General features: G+C 38.0%; 1 protein-coding gene across 8 annotated transcripts in view; it reads left to right on the top strand.

Annotated features, from left to right (window-relative positions):
- The window catches only part of DNM3 (dynamin 3), a 475,573-nt gene that overhangs the window by 376,772 nt on the left and 75,515 nt on the right, over positions 1-23,286 (top strand). The window lies entirely within an intron of this gene.

Here is a 23,286-nt window from a genome sequence, read left to right as displayed (position 1 = left end):
TTCTAGAGATGAAGAACATGAGGCCTAGTAAAGGTTGCAAACTAGCCAGAGATCACATATCTAATAAGTGAAGGAATCAGGATTTAATTCAAACCCAGTTTCTAATTGAGAGTTCATGAACTTTCTAATATACACACTCAATTTCATTATAATTTTTATTATTGTATGTAAATTTAGAGTAAACATCTTAATGCATAATTCCTCATATACATTTGATTATTTCCTTAGGGAAGACTTGTAGAAGTGGAATTGGTATCAAAGGGAATCAGTAATTATAGAGGGTTTGATTACTCTCCTCAAAGCTAGAGCAACTCACATTCGCAGCATCTCACCTAACCGTAACCTACAAGGAGTATTACAGTTCTCTTTTACCTTCTTTTTTAATCCTTGCCAGTTTGATCATTTGCCTTTCCTTTATTTAAAAAAAAAATCCCTGCTGCTCAAACATTCTCTTTAAACTGCAAACCTATTGACCTTGATTAGAGGAACAAAGAAGGGCAGAGTTTTAAAGCTCCAGTATGAGCTGAAATCCCAGCTCTGCCTCTTAATCGCTGGGCAACTTTGCACAAGTTACTCTGAGCCTCCCTCATTTGATAAATGGAATTTGATGACAATCTCTACCTCACAAAGACTAAATGAGCTCATACATGTGATGTATGAAGAACAGTGCCAGGAACAAAGTCAGTTTTCAAAAGGTGTTGGCTGTCTTCAGTACCATGATTTTTTGTACTCTCATTAAGCTTTGTTAAAATGCCCTGGTTCTGGACCCAGTGGTTGTCCTGACTCCCAGTACCATCCTCGTTCTCCAAATGTCACCCCTTTTCCAAGCTTACCGTTTACCAAGGACTTTACCATTTGCTAATGCCCTGAAAGGCATCAGTTGGGCTACCTGTTGGCGAGCTGCTGCTCGGCTTTTACCTTCAGAGTCTGTTCATAGCCTGCATCTTTGCTCCAGGGTATTCTCATATGCCCGGCTGCAAACCATCTCCATCTAGGTATTATCTCCTCCAGCAGTTCTCCGCTTCTGTATTTTCTTACATAAAAGTTCTATATAGCAATATTTCCCAAAGTATGCTCAGTCTATTGAAAGGAAAAAGAGATGTTTTGATGATCAGAAATGTTTGGGTTATTGCATTTTATCTTTACCTCTCTTCCGATAAGACACAGACTACGTTAGCATTTTTGAAAATTTGGGCATCCTGGAAGAAAACAACATGTCAGTGTGTTTGACACTGCAATTCTTGAACTTATTTTTATCACATAATGCCCCCACTCCATTTTTTAAACCAGCACCTGTCATCATCTTGTAATCACTGTTTGATGGGGACACTTTCAGAATAGGCAAAAGGACTAGGAGCCTCTAGCTGAGAGTTTCTCAGCGCGGTCCATCTGACCTGCACCGGACACACCCACGTTGCTTGTTAAAGATGCAAACTCCAGGGCCCAAGTCTTCTGAATCTGAATAGTTGAGGATGGCACCTGGGAATATGCATTTTTAAATAAGCTGCCAGGATAATTTTCCAACCTCTAAAGTTTTGTAATTTACTACTGCAGGTACCAACAGCAGCTACAGTGTAAGGTCCAAACACTATTAACAATTTTCTTCTGCCACCATCAAGGAAGATTTTACACTCATAGCCTTTGATTTTACTGTGAGATAGATTGATATAATGTTAAGAATCATGCCCTTAGCCTGGATTTACCAGAAATTCAGCTTTCTCATTACACCCCATCCCAAGTCCCTGTCAGCTGTGAGCAACACCACATCATTTTACCAGTAGCTAGGGAGCCTTGCGAATGGATTCTGTTCGCAGCTCTGACACTGATGGTGGGGAGTCATTCCTTTTCCTCGTTGAAAATGACTGTTGGCGGTCCCCAGGCTGGAAGGAAGATCTCAAGAGGCCCAAAACATGTCTGCAGGGCACAGGATCAGAGCAGCCACAGGCCACTGGCTGCACCCCGAGAACTCAACCAACTCACTTTTTTCCTGTATATTTGTTTGTTCAGGGAAGTCATTACCATATCTCTTTGTACTTTTGTGCTAAGAAGCTCTGAAAATTTCCAGGGAGTTTTCCAGATGAGCCTAAGTGTATAGCTGGTACTTCATTTTGGTTTTAAATCCAGAATGAAAGTAGATCTGAACTTGACACTTACAAATAGTAGAAAGTTTTATTTGTACAAGTTTATGCTTTTAGTTTTCTTTCTTTTACCTTTTGCTTTTTGGAACCCTTCTGCTTAGTAATACTAACTTGTTAGAATGTGTACTCACGTTTTCCCACTTTGGTGATTTGCATACTTTGTTACCCTGCCAAGTTTACTGATGTTCACCGACACTTGTTTTTCTAAATAGAAAATAAAGTTTGATTGATTTCAAAGGAGACTGGGGGGTAACCTCTGTTTGTGGAGTAGTTTGGTCTGTTAAGTTGTTCCTTTCAGTGTGCAAAAGACTATTCCATTCTTGGGATTCTTTTGGAGTCTACCTTTAACTAAATTTCCTTCCTGACTTCTGACAGTATAGAAAGTTTGCATTTGCTGCCTTTGGAAGACAAGGACAGGGTGATGTTGTTCTTAAAAATTTTTACCCAAGCTTTATTATCTAGCTCCATCTATGTTTCCACCAGTCTATTTCTAGACATTTGCATTGGCTTATATGGCCTTAGAAACCTCACCTCTGTCAGTCACTCTTGCCCTTGCCGTGTCATTAGCATTAGACTGAGAAACAAATGGTGCCCTGGCCTGGTTATCTGCTCCATCAAAATACTGCAGTTTGAAATAGTCTATGTCATGCTATGCTTAGGGATAGCAAACACTTGGTATTCAGTCATATTTCAGGGCAAAGTTTACCTGAATCTTTCCCCCAACTTTAGGGAGCTAAGGTACTTGCCTAGATTTCCCCAGGTAACCTCCTGGCCTCTAAATAGATAAGGGCAACCTGAGAGCCAGACTTCTTTTATACATCATTCCTGCTTCTTGTCCTGTCTGTTGGAGTTTGATGTCATTTATTGTTTCCTTCACTTCATATCAGTTCAGTTCAATAAGCCTTTGTCAAGCCAGGTGCCAAGAATACAAAAATTACCAGGTCCATGATTTATGTCTGAGAAGCTCACTCTCTGACAGAAACATAAAACAGAGGGTGATAAGAGGTGCGTTCAGGGTTCACTGGCCCACCAGGAGCACCCAGCAGCCTGTCGGATGGGTGCGGAAGGCGTCCTAATGGGTAACACCTGGCTGTTGAGCTCAGACCTGGTGGGACTGATGCCTAAATCGCAGGCAGGGGATCAAGTGGCCGAGGATAGTGTACTTCATCCTGTGCCATCAAGAAGCTATGGAAGGTCAGGGTGGTGGTTTAGACTGTTTAGTCTAGCAGCAGTGTGAAGGATAAATTTAATGGGAGCCAGGATACTGGTCCAGCGCTTCCTGCAGTAGTCAAGGAGAGAGGTTGTGAGGGCTTGAACCAAGAAGAGTTTTTGTTTAACTGTTTTTGGTTTTTTTTTATTGAAGAACAGTCAGTTACATTGTGTCAATTTCTGGTATACATCAGCGTGTCCCAGTCATGCATACACATAACACATATTCATTTTCATATTTTTTCATTAACAGTTATCACATGAAATAGAATATAGTTCCCTGTGTTATACAGAAGAAATCTGGTTTTTTAAAATCTATTTTTATATATAATGGCTAACATTTGCAAATCTCAAACTCCCAAATTTATCCCTTCTCAACCCCTTCCCCAGTAACCATAAGATTGTTCACTATGTCTGCGAGACTGTTTCTGTTTTGTAGATGAGTTCATTAGTGTCCTCTTTTTTTCTTTTTCTTAGATTCCACATATGAGTGATATCACATGGTGTTTTTCTTTCTCCTTCTGGCTTACTTCACTTAGAATGACGATCTCTAGGTCCATCCATGTTGCTGCAAATGGCATTATTTTATTCTTTTTTATGCTGAGTAATATTCCATTGTATACATATACCACAACTTCTTTATCCAATCATCTGTTGATGGACATTTAGGTTGCTTCCATGTCTTGGCTATTGTATATATAGTGCTGCTATGAACATTGTATGTATCTTTTCGAATCAGAGTTCCCTCCAGATATATGCCCAGGAGTGGGATTGCCGGATCATATGGTAAGTCTATTTTTAGTCTTTTGAGGAATCTCCATACTATTTTCCATAATGGCTGCACCAAACTACATTCCCACCAGCAGTGTAGGAGGGTTCTCTTTTCTCCATACCCTCTCCAGCATTTATCATTCATGAACTTTTGAATGATGGCCATTCTGACCAGTGTGAGTTGATACCTCATTGCAGTTTTAATTTGTATTTCTCTGATAATTAGCAATATTGAGCATTTTTTCATGTGCCTATTGATCATTTGTATTGCTTCCTTGGAGAATTGTTTGTATAGGTCTTCTGCCCATTTTTCAATTGAATTGTTTGGTTTTTTGTTATTAAGTTGTATGAGCTGTTTATATATTCTGAAAATTAAGCCTTGATCAGTCACATCATTTGCAAATGTTTTCTCCGATTCTGTAGGTTGTCGTTTTGTTTTGCTTATGATTTATTTTGCTGTGGAAAAGCTTATAAGTTCAATTAGGTCCCATTTGTTTATTTTTGCTTTATTTCTATTGTCTGGGTAGGCTGCCCTAGGGAACATTGCTAAAAGATTTATGTCAGAGAATGTTTTGCCTATGTTTTCTTCTAGGAGGTTTATTGTGTCTTGTCTTATATTTAAGTCTTTACGCTATTTTGAGTTTATTTTTGTGTATGGTGTGAGGGAGTGTTCTAACTTCACTGATTTACATGCTGCTATCCAGTTTTCCCAACACCACTTGCTGAAGAGACTGTCTTTTCTCTTTTGTATATTCTTGTGTCCTTTGTCAAAGATTAATTGACCCTAGGTGTGTGGGTTTATTTCTGGGCTCTCTATTCTCTTCCATTGAGCCATATGTCTGTTTTTATGCCAATACCATGCTGTTTTGGAATACTGTGACTCTGTAGTATTGTCTGAAGTCTGGGAGGGTTATTCCTCCAGCTTCGTTCTTTTTCTTCAATATTGTATGGACAATTCTGGGGCTTTTGTGATTCTATATAAAGTTTAGGATTGTTTGTTCTAGTTCTGTGAAAAATGTCCTAGGTAATTTGATAGGGATCGGATTAAATCTGTAGAATGCTTTGGGTAGTATAGCCATTTTAACAATATTAATTCTTCCAATACCAAGAGCATGGGATATCTTTCCATTTCTTTAAGTCATCCTTAATTTCCTTAATCAATGTTTTGTAGTTCTCCATGTGTAAGTCTTTCACCTCCTTGGTCAGATTTATTTGTAAGTATTTTATTGTTTTGGATGCAATTTTAAAAGGAATTATTTCTTTTCCTGCTATTTCATTGTTTGTGTAAAGAAATACAACTAATTTCTATATGTTAATCTTGTATCCTGCTACCTTGCCAAATTTTTTAATCAGCTCTAGTGATTTTTGTGTGGAGCTTTTCAGGTTTTCCATATATATAGTATCATGTCATCCACATAGAGTGACAACTATACTCTTCTCTTCTGATTTTGATCCCTCTTATTTCTTTTTCTTGCCTGATTGCTGTGGCTAGGACTTCCAAGACTATACTGAATAGAAGTGGTGAAGAGTTTTAAGGAGTGGATGATGATGTAAATGAAAAATATGCCCCTTTCCAATCTTTGGGGTTAGATTTATCTGGGAATGTAGTATGTCCTCAGAATCAGATGTAGGTTGACCTGTTTCCTTGTGTGATAATTTGAGGGTTAACAGCCTCTTCTTCTCAAGGGAAGCACCATTCTGTCCCCATTGCTGGCCCAACTTCTGTTTGTTTCTTCCTGCCTCCCAGACTGGTCCCCTGTCCAGCTTCCAGTGGGCTGCTTTGCACCACGACTGTTAAGGTTTATGCTGAACACTCTTAGGAGCTTTTTCCTAATTACAGTCTCTGACAAACATTGAAGCCTCATTATGAACTTTACCATCTATATGACACAAAACGAAAAATAAATGAGAATAAATAGTATTAACCACTTTTCATTGATTTTAGGGGAGGTAGGGTTTCCCCTCACTAAATCAATGCATTGAAACATTTCTCTAGTTAAAAAAAAAAAAAAAAAAAAAAGCTAGCATGTTGTAGAAGGTACAGTCTATCACAGTCTTGTTCTGTGCTTTATTTGTTGCCTCTCAGTAATCTGTAAAGCTTTTTTTTTTTTTTTCCGTGATATGAGCCAGTTCCTTTGTTCTTTTCCTTTTCTATTTCTTCTTCTTTTTTCCTGCCTTACCTCTTTTGGGCTCCTGAGAGAGTGGTTTAAAATGGGAAATTTTTTAAGAGACCTGCAAAATGTATTTTCTTCATTGAGTTGGGGAAAAAAAAAAACAAAATTCCATGGCAATAAACTTGGTTTAATGTGGTCAGTTTTATCACAGATCGGGCCTGCCGAAGGCAAGGGAGGCCAGCCAGTAATTTGGGAAGCCTTTGAAGCCACATGCACATGTATACATTAACCTCCAAAACTAACCATAATTTTAATTAACATAAAATAATCTAAGGACACGCTGATTAGACACCGTGTGGCTTGAACAAAGCATTCTGGGCAGGGGGTTGGGAAATAGAGAACTTTGACCATTCCTATTCCCAACAAACAGGGCTTTCTTTAATCATTTAGAGGCACATTTTATTTTGCTCAATCCTTTTTTTTTTTAACTCGCTCGATGTTCTTAGAGACCAAAAACAACAAAATTCCAAAAGCTTTTGCTAATTAAAAAGAGAGGAACTGAAACTGTTATAGATTATGTCAGTTAAACCCCACATCAGGGGGAAAAAAGTGGAACTCCAGATCTCTTTTAAAACATATGATTTACACCATATTCCAGTAAATTGAAGCAGGCCGAGAACTTTTCATTCATTTCTCTTGTGTGTCATGTGGGCCACACTTCGAGCTGTTGGTCCTCCTAGGGACAAAAGTAGGAAGAATTAACTCAAGCCAGTGTTGCTTTTTATGATATGTGGTTTTGAGTTTCAGAGGAGTGGAGTGCAGTGTGAATCATGGAAGCAACCAACTGAAAAATCCTCAACCCTATAACAAAAAGCAGATTTTTTTCCACATCTCTTCCAAGTTTTTATTTCACATGCAAGTCTGAAATACAAAATATTCTGTAAAACTGTGAGGAAGCCGCAGTAGTTCTTGCTGTTTGGGGGTTTCCCAGAGAGAATCGTGTTCAGAATATTCCTTTTTTTGCCAAAAGGTTTATTATGTGGACTGAATGGCCCAACAAAACAGACAACACCATCTCCATTTTAGTATACGTGTTATTTACTGGGGTTTCCCTGAAGAAAGCTGGAGAATTCTTTCCCCATGAGTCACTGACCAAGCGATTGTTTTTTTTTAAATATAAACTTTCTTTCAGCTGGTCAATTTGGAACACAGTTTTCCCATCTTCTGTTCACTTCGGGGCCGCTTCGCCTTCATCTGTAAATGATCACGTCTGTAGCCAAATCGAGTGGCTTGAATATAGCCAATTTTTTTCCATTTAACACTCAGGTTTAAAAAATCAACAGCAAAATTCAGAGGACTCTATCCTCTGAATATGACCTACATAATTATATTTTCATTGCTTTGGCAAAATGCCTCTCCTTGGTTTAATTTCTGCTGGAATTAATGGGATGGGGAATTGCACCCCTTATCACCAAAAACGGATGGTGGTCCCTATGCCCAGGTCACGTTCCCGTTTTACCTTTGTGAGTGGCTTAGATGAGGTTGCCTTCTACTCTCGTCTTTTTACTGAATCAGATACTGTAATGATTGACCTTGCTAGTAGCTGAACTTTCTAATTAAATATGACATCTTAACAAATGTGTCAATATGAATGTTAATCCAAGCTAACTTTCTCTCTATAAAAGTAGCCCTATAATTGCAATCATCCATTCTAAAGGAACAATGTTATTTTAGAGAATATTTCTGAACCCCTTCCCACCCACTTTCCCAGTGGCTATAAGAAGCCTGCTGATGCCAGCTGAGTGGTCTAGAGGGCCTGCTAATTACCTCCTTCCACAGCTTTTGATTTTGAGCCCAACTGATGGCGCCAGAGGCTGAACCACAGTCAGATCTACAGGCTCCTGATTTGCCAAGTGGAATCTATGCAGTTTGCTTCCTTTCTCACAGTGTTTTTATGATGGACTCAGCTCAAACTGGAACTCAACTAGGAATTCCTTCAAAATATTAATGGATGATGGTTTAAATTTTAAGAAAAATAGCTCTCAGCTTTCGAATTCCACTGCCTTTGTATGTATGTATGTCTTTGTGTGCGTGTTCACAAAACAATATGTGAAAACATATCACAAAATGTATTTTTCTGAAAACACTGGCATTCTTTTAATTATTTTCCACTAAATGCACTAATACCAAAGACTTTCAGAATACTTCACATTTTATAGCCTTAAAGATTTTTTTCCCATTGTCTATAGTTGACTAATGTGTTAGAGTCTCATGTCCAAATCAGATATGCCTAGAATTTTTCCTAAACTGACATCCTTTTCAAATATATCTTAGAAAATTAGAAAAAAAATTATTATGTGTATAGAATAAGGAATAAGAATTCATTTCCAGAAGATTGCGAGATGTTAGCCTGAGAACTAACAGTTCTCTCTTCATTTCATAGAAAAAGATTACACACAGAGCATTAGTTTCCTCACATTTAAAAATGTTTCTCAAAGTACTTTTTCACTGTATATTTCTTTCTTATTTGCGGTTCCTTTGGAAAGGGAAATTGACTATGCTAAAGAAAATAATGTTAGAAGAGGAAACAGTCCTCAGACAACTGCAAGTTAAAGGTTTCCTAAGTGAACGAATTGCTTTTCTCCCTGATAATTTGGCTCCAAAGGCATTTGGAGTACGACGGCAAGAAGTCAGACGTTTCAAACTCTATGGGACCAAGTGAATGGAAAGTGAGTTCTCAGTTTTCTTTATCGATGGGAAGTTGGAAAATTATGCATAATTTTAAAGAGCAGATAATCTAAACCACGCACACGCACAGACGCACGCGCGCGCGCATGCACGCACACACACCCTGTTAACGGCTAGAATAAGTCTTCCTCATCACATTTCCCCAAACTTTTAAGTGTCGCTGTGCCCTCCTGGTTCACTTACTCATCCCACAGACGGTTAGTTATCGCCTTGCATGTGTCCGGCACTGTGCTTAGTGCTGGATCTGAAGCATGGAAAAATCCCTGTCCTCAAAGAGCTCCATCCTAGTAGGGGCGGTCGATAAGAAAGTCATTTATCATCACCCTGTATGATCATTGCTCTAATATTTATGTTAGCATAGATGAGAAGTGCCTAATTATGTTTTCCTGACAAGCAAGGATGTGGATCAGAAAATGCTTGGAAAAGGAAGTGACTGTTGTGATGAGTTTTGAAGGGAACAAGTAAGAATTTGGGAGAAGGCTGGGAGAAAAGCAGGTAGAGCCCAGATAGAGGAACAGTATAAGTAAAAATTCTGAGAAATGAGAATGTGCTTCAGGGGGAACGGAAGGTAGATGGCTCTAGCTGCTTGAAGGCTGATTGGACATGTGCAGAGGAGGCTGAGAGGCAGGGAAGGGAGACAGAGGACAAATCTTGCTGGGCTTTGTATGCCGCGGGCGGGTGTTGGCACTTTATCCTGAGAGCACTGTCGAGTCATTCGAGAAAGTTAAACGTGGGATGTTTTTTACTAAGGATGTTGTACTAGGAGTGAGCAAATCTGTTAAGCTGTAGAACTAGAGACTGAGAAACTGTTGCAATAGAAAATGAATGTTGAAATGGGGACAGACAGGCCTCTATTTTAAACAGAATGACAGACCAGATGTCCTGATGGACACCCCAACGCAGTTATAGTTAAAATGATGAATGTAATACATAAAATTTGTTTTTAAATGGATTGAAGGGAAAGAACTCACAAGGGCCTGAAAATAAAGTGAAAGCAAGAAACCTGGGAGGTGAGCAAATGTTAGAACTGGTTTTCGTTCTGAGGATTTCACCCAGACTCTGGAGATCCTGAGCCTCCACTGCGGCGGCCAAAGAAGGCCTGGGAATCAGGCATAAAACTTAGCCATTTCTGAGGAGCCATTACCATTTCTGAGGAGCCTATCAGGGGACTGTCATGGCTGGTATTACAAACAACTGCAACCTCAGTATAAGGGAGTTCTAGGAATAAACCCAATGTCCAGAAGGATGAAGCAAGGAAATGATCCTTTATTGACCTTGGCTCTCCATGGAAGGACGGTGGTGGTGGTGATCTGCCTTTAGACTACATAACCACAAATATGCCCTCACTTGAGCTTAAGATCTGAATTGACACTACATGTGTGTTACAAAAAGCCTCAAGTACAGAATTTAATTTTCCTGGGTTATTAGTACCCCAGAGAAACAGAAGCAAACATAAATCATCTCTGGAAAAACACAAGTTTAACCCAGGTCTTAAATAACTCCCTCAGATAAAGTTCCAAGGAAAATGAACAGTACACAAGGAACAAAGAAAGGAATGACATATGACATAGGAAATGAGCCACTACTGAGAACCAAGAGAAGCAACAGGCAGGGAATTCAGACCACTAAAGAAAGATTTTGGAGTAATTAGGCACAGAGATAAGTTAAAATATTTAGTATGTTTAAGAAATTAAAGAGAAGCTTTTAAGTATGAGCAAAAAAGATCAAGCAGGTTGGTAGGGGTGGGGGAAGTAATTTCCAGAAGTGAACTTAAAATCATTGACATGAAAAATTCAATTAAAAATTCAAAGAAGCAAAGTAGACATAGCTGAATAAAGAATTAGTGAACTGGAGAATCTGTAATGATATGAATACACTGACCAAAATAGAGCTCAGATCAGAATAAATCCACAAAGAAAAAAATTGAGATCATAGATTAAGTAGGTCTAACATATATCTAATCAGAGTTCTAGAAAGAAACAGAGACTGGAGAAAAGGCAATATTCAAAGAAAGAATAGCAGAATGTTTATAATAACACTGTTTATACTAATGAAAATCTGGCAGCAATCTAAATGACCATTAATAGAAGGGACAATGAATAAATTGTAGTATATTTTCACAGTGGAGTATTACACAGCATCCCAAACAAGTGAACTACACTACATTCAACACTATGCATGAATTAGCAATGTAAGTGGAAAAAGATTATATATAGTATGTTCCTTTTATGAAATTAGAATAACTGATAAAAACAACTCTTTAAAACTACATATAAATGCAATAAAAGTAATAAAAGGAAAGTAAGGGAATAATGATTGCTTTCACTCCTGGTTAACTTGGGTGTCAGAGACGGGGGATGAGTTGGTGGAAGGTACCCTGTGAGTAGATGCAGTTATTTTAAAAGTACTAGCTTTTTGTTTTCGGTAATGAATTCACAGGTGCTTATTATAAAAGTAACTAATTTAAAATATAAGTAAATAATTTAAAGAATTGCTTCATAGGAAAGTGTGCCATGAACCAAGAATTATGGTCAATCCAGTTCTACACACTAGAAGTATATTGAGGGAGGTGGGAGGAGAGAGAAAAAAAGAGATGAGAAAGAGAGATAAAAACATAATTTCCTAAAATTGTTGAAAGTCCATCAATCCTCAGATTCAGGAAGCACAGCAAGTCCTAAAAAGAAGTAATAATAATAATAAATACATGCCTAGTCACATCATAATGAAACTACAAGACAGAGAGATCTTTAAAGGAGCCAGAAGAATAGATCACTTATAAAGAAAGTAGAATTAAGTTGACTGTTAACCGGTAAATATCAATGGCTAGATAAATGGTAGAGCCAGGACTGAAGTCCATATTCTACCAAAATTTATCACACATCCATGGATAGAATATTTGTTCACCATAACAAATGCAAACCAGAAAAAAAAGCAGAATCAAGGAACCCCAAAATTTGAAAAGCTGGAAAATGCTTAGTGATAATCTGTTTAAAATATGGAAATCTCAGTAAAATTTATGTAAGTACCAGAGAGAAGAGGGAAGTAACACCTGTTTAATGCCTAGGTTTGTGTCAGGTATTGTGCTGGTGTTTTGAATCTCATTCAGCTCTTGCAGCAAATATTTATGGGTTGCAGTTCTTATTTCCATTTTCTGGTGGAAGAGACCACAGCTTGGAGAGATTAAATAACTTACCCAATTTCACAGAGCTGGCAAATGGCAAATGCAAATTCTGGAGAGGTGCTGTCAGCCCTGCCCAGCCTCCCCATCTTCTCAGAAACATTTTCAACAAATGAACAGTGTAATTTATATTAGCTAAGGAGTCACCAAACAGAACGCCTTCTGGGTAACCTACCAATACCTCACTCCCTGTATCAAGAGTTCCTGACCCCAGAGACGTGCCTCCCTTTGCACTCCTCTAGACACCTTTCCCACGTGGATAGCCTACTGGTTCCTCCACCACACGTTTGGTCGTCCGTTTAAAGGATACTGACTATTTCCTAATGGTGCAAGAGTTTTGAATCCTGGTTCTTACGTTTCAACAAATTATTGAATCCATAAGAGCCTCAATTTCCTCATATGCAAAGTGGGTAATAACACACACCCCTCAAGGATTACTGTAATGATTAAATGAGAAAATAAAATCGATAGAGCCCTCAATTCAGCTCCTGGCACTTAGAAGTGCTCAGAGAGTGACTGCTACCACTATTATTAGGTCCTGTGCAGGTGCAGAGACAGCCCTCAGAGTTGGTGGTGCTCATTGTCCCTTCCTAGTTTGCCTCAGCATAAGTAACCCATCTTTATTTAGTCTATTGCTTATGGTCTGATGTAGTCTTGACCTAGTTGTCATAATTTTAGATCATTTTAATAAGAAAATAATTATAAAATACTCTGTTCTGAATTTCACATTGTATGGATACAGTGATATATTACCAAATTTCCATTTTCTAAATTAAGATTTTTTTTTAAATCCCAAAGTTTCCTCTTCTAAGTTGAATTCACTAGAGTGAAATAAATGAGGACAGTGTTCACTAAGCTTCTAAACAATGTACATGTTATTTAGGTTAGTTTGGCCAAAGAGTATTTTTGCCTTCAGGATTTATTTTTCTGAATTAAGTTATTACGCACCATCATTTTAATGATGCAGTGATTTATGGAGAGGATTGCTCCCAATATACTATTGGGAGTTAGAAACAGAAAAGCACCAAATTCACATGTATGTAGACAACTCATCTTGAGGCCAGAAGAAGGAGAAGAGGCAGGAAAAAAAACATTAAAATGAATCAGTAAATATGTACCTTGTGTGATTTGTGTCCGTGATACATACAAAATGTCAATTGGTGTAAATTTCTGAAAATAAAAATGCCTATTGTTTTCTCAAATTGTGCAAATTTGATAAACCTAATAGGCAGATAGTTTTATACTTTTAACTCTCAACTTATCCATTCTATCATTTTTTTTCAAACAAAGAAGATAATAAATCAATGCTATTATAGAATGTCTTTCTTCTGGTTGGTTAGTGGCAGTCGACTTGGCATTTCTGTTCTTCTTTACAACTTTTTGGTATGGCAATAACATCGTGAACTTGCTTACATTCTTCATACCTTTCCATTGAATCTCGTTAGTGTATTTTTTTGTGGGTAAACTATCACTCCTGCTAATGACTTAATATGCTCATGAATCCAGAGAAATGGAATTTTTTCCTTTACAAAACTACATTCTTTACCACTTTGTTACTTATGTAGCATTCAGACTTTTAGAAGATTGCTTAACTGTCATGGTGTAACTAGAGAGGAAGAAAAGAAGTACTTAGCTTTGGAGGAAAATTAACGTAAAAACAGTTCTCCAATACAGTAAATATCTAGATTATCTATTAGACTGTCATGGACCAGGGTATGCTAGAGGACCGACAGGAGAAGGAAAAGGCTTGGGTTCTTACTCTTGTTACACTTACTTTGTAAAAAGAACTTTGCTCTCTTTTACACAAGATGCAATTCATAAGATCTTTTTAAATCAGCAGGGAACTCATCTATCTGCACAGCCATGGAACCTGACGGCTATTAACAGCATAACAAAACACTGCTGAACAGTTCAGGATGCAGGGATAAGAAATACCATTCTCTCATTCCCAACTGAAACAACATCAGAAAATGTAGGCAGGCTAAATAGAATTACCCAAAATGGAGCCTGTCTGAAATTCCAAGTCTCCTGGAGACAAAAGTACTATTCACCTCTTCTTCCTTCTTACGGCTGAAATTCATTTGCATCCACTGACATCCTTTAAATTATTACCCTCCTGGGAAAGTCTGAACCCCCTGTAGAACACTTATAAACATTCAGTTGTTTCTGATCAGACCTATATTGTTTGTAGTTCCCCTGACTCATATTTTAGTATCTTAGCAAAGAAAAATCACTGCCAGAAATACAGCAAATGTTTACCATCTAGATTCTCTTGGTTTTTGGGACTTCCTGCAGCAATTTAAAAATTTTAGATATCTACTTTATGCTTTAAAGGTCATAATTCCAGAAGTCTGGCTTTTATCTGACCCTTGAGAATGATAAATCTAATAGAATTTCTTGTGCCCAGAGAAAATGCACAAAGGGAACTAGCAGGTTCCAAAACTCCAGGTACAGTGTAACAACAAATGGCTTTCTCCAAATAGCTGTTAAAATTTTACTATAATAAATGCTAGGATTTTTTAAATAAAATTGTTTGGTAATGAGAATTTAGCACTTTCAAAGCAGCCACATGGACTGTTAACCCAGGACTCCCTTAAAGATTGCTTTGCTGAGGCTGTTCGACATCTGTCAGCATTTTCAGCATGAACCATCGGCTGAAAAAAATTCTTCAGGCTGAAACTTGATATATCAGGTCTCAGCTCAGGAGTTTTTAATGTGTATTCAGGAAAATAAGTTCAGCTGTTTTTAAGTTAGAGCTATAGAAAAAAAATCTAGTGTACCATTTCAAGACACACTTTTAGTTTATACACAGGTAGAAGGAAAACAGAATTCTTCCCAACGAAAATGAATGGGGAACAGCTAAACAATTTGATCGTCGAGAATTTTTCTTCACACTGTGTTGCTGAAACAGGATGTCTTTATTGGAGCTGTGGTGACCGCATTCTTAGTTGGATGGTACATGGAACTCTGCCCAGCATTAATTCCAGAGGTCAGAATGTGCCCACCTCTTGGCAGCTGAGGATGAATGGCTTAAGTGACAAATTCCAATCCTTCAGCTTCCCAGATCATTGTACAGCCAGAGACTAATACAATAAACAGCAGTTTGCCAAAAGAGAGCGTGATCCGCTGGCGGATTGTGGTTTTGCACAGCTTCGACATACATTATCTTGACATCTAAAATTACTTCTCAGAGTACAGCTGTGTGTGTGATACTGGACTTCATTCCCCTGAATGATCCCATGCAGTCCACTTACAACAGGAATGCACTTTTGAACCAAAAACTGTCACTACAAATCTCACCATGAGTGCAAAAATTCATGAAGAATTCCAGTTTATTGGTTTGCAAGGATTTGCCTATGAAGGTAAAGGGATTGTGTCTTAAAATTGTTACTGCGTACAAGACGGAAAAATCATTTCAATGAATGAACTCCTGACATTGATATTTTTTAGTTGACTATTTGTAATGTGAGCATTTTTTTTTTCTTCTTCTATGAATGTTAATGGGAAATAGAAAGAGAAGGAATGGGCAGCCCTTCAGCATACCAGTCCTCTGCACTGGGGCCTCTGTTGCAGAACTTTTTTGAACAGAAGTTTCCTTAAATCACTACAGCATAACCATCAGGGGAGACAAAAAAAAAACTCCAAAACATAAACAATTAAAATTGTACTTAAACTGAAGCACTGTTTTAGGCATATATATATGGCGCCCTGCCCCAGTCATAGTCTTCTATTCCAATAGGATTTTCTTCCCCGTGGAGATGGGGAAGTGCCCTAGTTTTTCTGATTGATTTGTACTCATTGAACACTGAACTCGAAGCTTCAAAAGCTGAATTTCAGTTCTAGCTCCTCAACTTATATCCTACGGCCTTGGAAAAATTATACAGCTTTTCGACTCTTAGTTCTGAAAAAGGAGATAAGTCTACCTATTTTACAAGTTTGGTCCAAAACTCAAAACAAATTATACAAGTAAAATAATTTCAAAATTATGTACCTCACATTGATATAAAGTACATATTCATATTTCTTCAAATAGTACATAGCATCGTTACTAGCATCAGAGGAAACCTGAAGTCTACAGTACCTGGAAACCAAATAAAATTTGGCCAACAAATGGTGATTAGGATGTAAATTGCTTTTAGTATCAATCTTTATTCTTCTTATTCATGGTTTACAAAATGTTTTCTAAGGATCAATAGCTCTTCTGAAATAGCTAATAACAATGTCAACACATAGTCGTAGTCATACATAATGTGTTGATGTGTGTCTGTGGTAGATAAAACATTTTTGATATAGAATATCCTGAAGAAAAAAATAAGATTTAGCACCAATTAGAGCTTTCAAATGATTATTATTTTAAACTAGACTAATCTTAGGAAAGGATCTTTTTGAAAGACATGTGGACTTTGATTTCCAGTGGTTTTTTTTAAACTGGTTATATTGACTTCAAAACATCCAGAAATATTGAGGACTGTGTGAGAAGTACTTTTTTTCAGATTCCTGATTGAGCTAACAAGAAAGCGGAGAAAACCCTGGGGTACAGAAGTAAAGAGGAAGCTGGAAAGCAGAGGGTTAAGCCTGTGCGAAGCTCCAGCTGTCTGTGGGACATTTGCCACCACTGTACCCAAGAGCTTTGGGTTTACATCGTCAAATGGGGATAGGAGAAAAGGCTTCAGCCAGAACAAATTGGAAAATTGAAACTAAGACCCCAGCAGTAAACAGAGCTCTCAAAGAGATACACAATGGTAGATCAAGAAAAATCTACCTGCCAGTAGTATCAAAACAAGGAAAATTATTTATCTCAGCCTGGGTTCTGAGTGGAAGGGAAGAAAATCTTCTTTGAGAATCCATTTTTATAGATCTCCTGTCATGTGATCTGGGGTTCAGATTCATACCACTTGCATGCTCAAACAGAACAAAAGCTGAGAAATTAACTTAGAGTTGACCCAGGTTGGAAAGCAGTTCCCGGAGCCTGTGGAAACTTAAGTGTTCTCTGCAGGTAAACACTCTTACATCAGACCTAACAGGACCCCCACAAACAACCCCAGCTGAATATAAACACACAATCCAACATTTAAAAGGAAGCCATCATGAGTGAGTCAAGAGAAGACAAACAGTAGAAAAGATGTTGGACTATATTTAAAATGTTTAGAGATATATAAAAGCAGATCACAAACTTGAGAAAGGAATACCTTTTTTTGAAGACAGTGCACATTTTTAAAGAACCAAATAGAACTTTTAGAAATGAAAAATGCAATTATTGAAATTAAAACTTTATGACTAGACTAAACAGCTGAAAAGAGACTAAGTAAAATGGATTGTATATGGTGGTGTACTGATGAATGTTTAATAAGTGGCTCTCCAGAGAGTAGGAAAAAAGTTTATTATGGAGCATTTGCCAGTTTCCATGGTGTACCTAATCCCACCATGGCCCACTGTAAGCTACTAATGTGAAGACAGTGAATGCAGAGTTGGGAAGAGGTGTGCCCAGTTGGTTATTGTAAGCTCACACGAGCCAGTTCCTGCCTGTGTATAATTGAATAAGTTACCCAGAAAAAACAGAGAGGCAGAGAGATAGGAAATGTGTATGAGACATAAAGGATAGCTTGAGAAAGTCTGATGCAAGTTTAATCATTAATATGAGTCATAAATTCTAAGATCTCGGAGCATGACAGATAACATGCAGAAACTCATTGTAATGAAATTGCAGAACACCAAAGACAAACAGACAGTCTCAGAAGCATCCAGAGAAAAGAGAGAGATCAAGTTCCAAGGAGCAAGAATTAAGACTTCTTAAGAGCAACAATGGAAACAAAAAATAATGGAACAGTCTTCAAAGTACAGAGAGAAACACTGTTATCCTGGAACTATGTAACCTAATTATTTTAAATAAATATTATTATTATTATTACTACTACTATTATTATCATCATCATCATTATTATTTACTATTATTTTAAAGTGAAAGTATAGTAAAGGCATCTCAAACAACAAGAGCAGATAGTTTATCACTAATAGATGCACACAAAAGGAACTTCCTAAAAACAAGAACTTTAGGAAGAAGGAAAATAATCCAGAAGGAAAATGGACAAGGAAATAGGTAAACACTTAGGTAAATCTAAGCTAACATAAAAATGACAACAATAATAATGTCTGGTAATTAAAATACACATGAACAGTGGGTTTTCTCTTCCCACAAATACTAAACAGCTTATTATGCAATTAATGATATTACCACTTAGAAGTTTTAGTCATCTTTTATTCACTTTTGACTTACTTAAAAAATCAGGAAAAACTATTAAGCATTGTGGTAAAAGCCTGACTTGTTTTAGTCCAAATTAAACTTTGCTAAACAAACTAAAAACTTGGGTAGGTTTTAATTTGTGATGAAAGATCCATCAATATCTGTAGGAAGAGAATACTCTCTTCTGTGTGTTTCTTGTACTCACACTGCTCCACAGATTGTCCCTAACTCACCACGGTCCACTTATGATTTCTTGATTTAGGATGGTGGGAAAGCGATACACAGTCAGTAGAAACTGTACTTTGACTTTCGATCTCTTCCTGGGTTAGTGATTTACTGTACGATCGTCTCCCATGATGCCGGGCAGTGGCAGCAGTCTCAGCTCCCAGTCCGCCCCAGGATCATAAGGGTGAACAACCAGTACATTTACCACCTTCCTGCACCCACAGAACTGTTTTGTTTTTCACTATCAGGACAGTATTCAGTCATTTACATGAGATAGACAACACCTTATTATAAAATAGGCTTTGTGTTAGGTGATTTTGCCCAATTGTAGGCTACTGTAAGTGTTCTGAGCCACATTTAAGGTAGTCTAGGCTAAGCGGTGATGTCTGGTAAGTTAAGAGTATTAAATGCAACTTAGGATATTTTCACACTGTGTTTATTGGGAACTAACCCTATAGAAGGTGAGGAAGATCTATACTTCACTTCTGACACCAGATGTCTGGGTTTTCCACTCATTAAGCAATCCTGAGACACCAGCTGGATGTCCTACAATTTAACTCAGGTCTGACACTATCTACCAAGAGATGGCATCAGATTCCACACGTTAAGGGCTCAGTTCTACAAGACTGCCTTCCTCCCTCCACCTCTCATCCCCAGATGCCAGTCAGGAGTCCAGGCTGTCAACTGTTATGTAGGTCACAAGTTCCCACGAACCCCTACTCCAATTGAATAATTTGCTAGAGCAGCTCACAGAACTCAGGAAAACAGTTTACTTATAAAGGATGTAATTTAGGAACAGTCCGATGGAAGAGACGCAAGGTATAGGGAAAGAGATCAGAGCTCCCATGCCCTCTCTGGGTGAGCTACCTGGGTGTTTCCAGTGGCAACCATTCTCCATCCTTAGGGGCTTTCCAAAATTCTTCTCATTAATATAAACTCAGGTGTGGTTGAACAGGATTTGTTCTGAATAACAAAAGACATCTTTATAGCTTTAATCACATAGGAAATTCCAAAGGTTTTAGGAGCTCTGTGCCAAGAATCTGACCAAGACCAGAAGGATATTTCTTATTACAAATCATAATATTACAATACTTAAGATTAAAAAATTTATATTTATATCTTGTTGATCTTTAGCAATCAATTGTATGAGTTCTAGGTCTTATCTAGCAAAGATGTCCAATTTAGGGTGAACTGAGAAAGACATTATTTTTACTGAAGTTTATGGTTATGAAAAATTTTATCCCCCAAACAGTCACTGGAAGTTCAGAGTCTTTGTTTCTTCCTACCCACACACTGGTGACTTTTTACCACTGGGAGAGTTATGTACGCACTCCAGCTCACAAAAAAAAAAAGGGTTATTTTATGCTAGTCTCCAATAAAAGGACCAGGACTCCTTGAAGAAATTCCAAGACTGGAGCAGAGAAAGTACAAAATGAGCCTGAAATACATATGGTGCCAGAAAGTAAGTAAGTACCCAAAAAATGATGGAGGACGTCTTCAGGATACAGGCGGCAACTTGAAGGAGGTTTCTAATGATTAAATTGGGGATAATTTCAGCAAAAGAATAATGATAGTAATGGATTATAGCCTGTAGAACCCATACTTATATAAAGTAAGTAATTGAATAAATAACTAAATGAAGGGGAAGGGAAAGCTCTTCCTTACAATATAATTCCAATTAATACATTTGGAAGAGAAGATAGAAATAGAAAATCACCATTTGCAAAACACCACAGTAATAATTGTTTCTCTCAAGAATCATCAGTGGACGCTAAAATTAGTGGGTGAATGTATAGTAAGAAACAGGATATTTACATAGCCTCAAAAATATCACCCACAAGATACTTATTAATTCCAAAAAGGCAAAGCTAGAAACCCTACTGGTAGACACCATCTTAACCAAGTGCTCGAAGTTAACCTCACCAGTAACAGGATAGATTGATATCACACGTCTCCTGATATGATGCACTGAGGAGGACATCTCGTTTATGTAGTTTTCTCGGCAAAAATGTATAACCTGCCTTAATAATGAAGAAACGTCAGCTAAACGCAAATTGAGAGACACTCTGCAAAATAGCTGGTCATTACTCCTCAAAATATCCTGACTGACCAACCATGGTTGTGGGGTTTTATAAGATGTTAATATTTGAGGAATCTAAGTGAAGAGTACACAGGAATTCTATTAATTTTGCAACTTTTTTGTAAGATTGTAATAATTTCAAGGTGGCAATTTATTTTAAAACAAAAGATAGGGTTATGATAGTTTCTCAAGGCCTCTCCAACCTCCCTCATTCTCAGAAAGGCCATTTATTAGGTACCTCCCCTCCCCACTCTATCCAGAGACATCAATGCGTGGCTTCAGTAGAAGGGGGCCAAGTACAGGGCTAAGAAGGAAGCAGTTTGAGTCTGAAGCACAAGGTCCCTACTGTGTCGAATCAGCATGGTAGAGGCTATTAAAATGCCATCTTTTTCTCCCTCCTACTCCTCTCTCCCTTCCTCTACCTCCATACTCTGCATCCCAGACTGCTTGTAATCCTATTGGGAGGATCTACAGGAAGAAAGAAAGGAAAAAAAAAAATAATGAATGGTTGTATTCCTTGGCACATGAAAAACAGTTTCCCTTTTGGGGCTTCAAGAATAAAAAATGAGAGGCTTTTAATCTTGTTAACTTGTGCAAGAGAGGGAGGGAGAGAGAGTGTGTGTGTGTGTGTGTGTGTGTGTGTGTGCATGCTTGTGCATGTGTGGCTAAAAGTGTAAACTACCACTGTGGGAAGAAGAATGCCGATTTTCAAAATCTCCTAAAGCGACAGAAAGCATTGTTCCAGAATAAGGTGTGTTAGAGGCCAGTGGGGAGAAGAACAGCAGATGACTTTGTTTAGAGCCGGGTGAATTAGGAAATAACCCTTTTCATAGCTAACTCTAAAGAGATGAGCTGTTGTTGCCAAGATGTGTTTATCAAATGTCTAGGCCATCTCCCAGGATGTGAAATTTGGTTTAGCTGTGTAAAATAGCTCTGTATTTTTGTTTTAGCCAAATCTCAGCAAGACTCACAGTCAGCTCCCTCCCCAACAGAGTGAAACAGCCACAGAGACAACAACAAACAGACTGAAAAAGCAGAGTAAACGTTGGCAGGAAGCCCACTGCGATTCAGCCTTGCTTTTTAAAAAGAATCTCTCTCAAGTTTGATGCGTTGCTTCTCACAAGCGAATTCCAGGCTGCTTTGCTTGAGATAAAATACATTGAAATGAAAAGAGATTATTGCCATTTGGTAATTCCTTCTACTTTAAAAAAAAAAAAAAAAGGCAGGCAAAATTTCCATGCTCCTGTTGACTCCCTCGTGGGTCCAAAAGGCTATGGAAATGGTGCAAGGAAAGCCACAGATAGAATAGTCGGGTGTGAATTCAGACCACATGCCTCGCTATTTGGGCTTCTTTCTGGAGCAGTCTGTCTTCAGTGAGCTGGCCTCCCTCTGGTTACTCGCTTGGCCCGGTGAGATTCCATCAGGTTGCCTCTCTGGTGAATCAGACAGAGCCTGAGGCATCACTGAATTTACATTAAGAATCAGATGGATGTCTGGACACCCTCCCCCACCACGCACACACACACGCACGCACACACGCTTAATAAGCATCAAGTTGTGCACTTCCCTCTATAGTGATGGCGCTATGACTGTTTGTGTTGTTTTTGGCTCTGAGGTCTCACAGACCAGCCAGCCGTTGTGTAAGCACAGTCTGTCTGAATTGCTTCAGGGCTAACGGCCTTCTTAGAAGTCCTCTTGCTGTTCATTGTTTTGCCGGCAAGTCATTTCTATTACTAATTTAAAATTTCTCCATCTATCTTTTCTGTACCATAAGATGGTGAAGTGTAGAAAACCATAGTCCTTTAAATCTTCAAGACTTTTTTCTTTTGGTCTTTATTTCTATAATTTGGGATCAGGCTTTTGAGCCAGTGTAGAACTTGTAAATTTGCTAAGTTTAATACAGAATCTGGGGGTGGGGTTAATACTAAACCATTCTGCTCATGCTGTTTTAAAAACTTCTAGTGTGTGTGCTTTTGTATTTTTTGCTCATCATGCAGTCTATTCAGAAAAATTTTTAAAGAAACATTAAGTAGCTCTTGGCAGAAGGTCAAAACCAGCATTGCAGGGAAGGTATTTCAAAGTCTTTTAAGTGTGGCTATTTGTATAAGCAATAACTGGACATTTCTTATGACTACGGAGGACTATTTTCACAGTCTTTCATGGAAATATTTCTAAACGATTTCTGTGGCTCTTTTCCTTGAGCTCATTTATTTGCTTTTGCTTTAGAACAGAGCATTTTAATGAGCAGTTTTATGAGCCTAACCTGCGTTCTGCAAACTCCACATGACTGGATTCCTGTTACACATAACCTTTGCCCTATTTTCCATTAAAACACAAGACTTTCCTATAATCAACTTTGTACTAAGACTTTGGAGGGAAGAATGCAACAGATACTCCGGTCTGCTGTTCAGCACACTAAAATGAGTGCGTTTTTGAAATATTTGTTTTCCTCCTTGTTGTTTTAAAAATGCCACATATAAATATTTTAATCCCAAATTCCCTTCTTTTTTAAGGTGCGTATATCCTCATCTGTTTCATACCTTTACCTAGTCCAATATCACCATATTCCATCAGTCAGTACC

The sequence above is a fragment of the Camelus ferus genome, chromosome 21, assembly GCF_009834535.1.
Source record: "Camelus ferus isolate YT-003-E chromosome 21, BCGSAC_Cfer_1.0, whole genome shotgun sequence".
Lineage (NCBI taxonomy): Eukaryota > Metazoa > Chordata > Mammalia > Artiodactyla > Camelidae > Camelus > Camelus ferus.
Note: the sequence above shows the minus strand (reverse complement) of the source record. Positions and strands in the feature narration are given on the sequence as shown.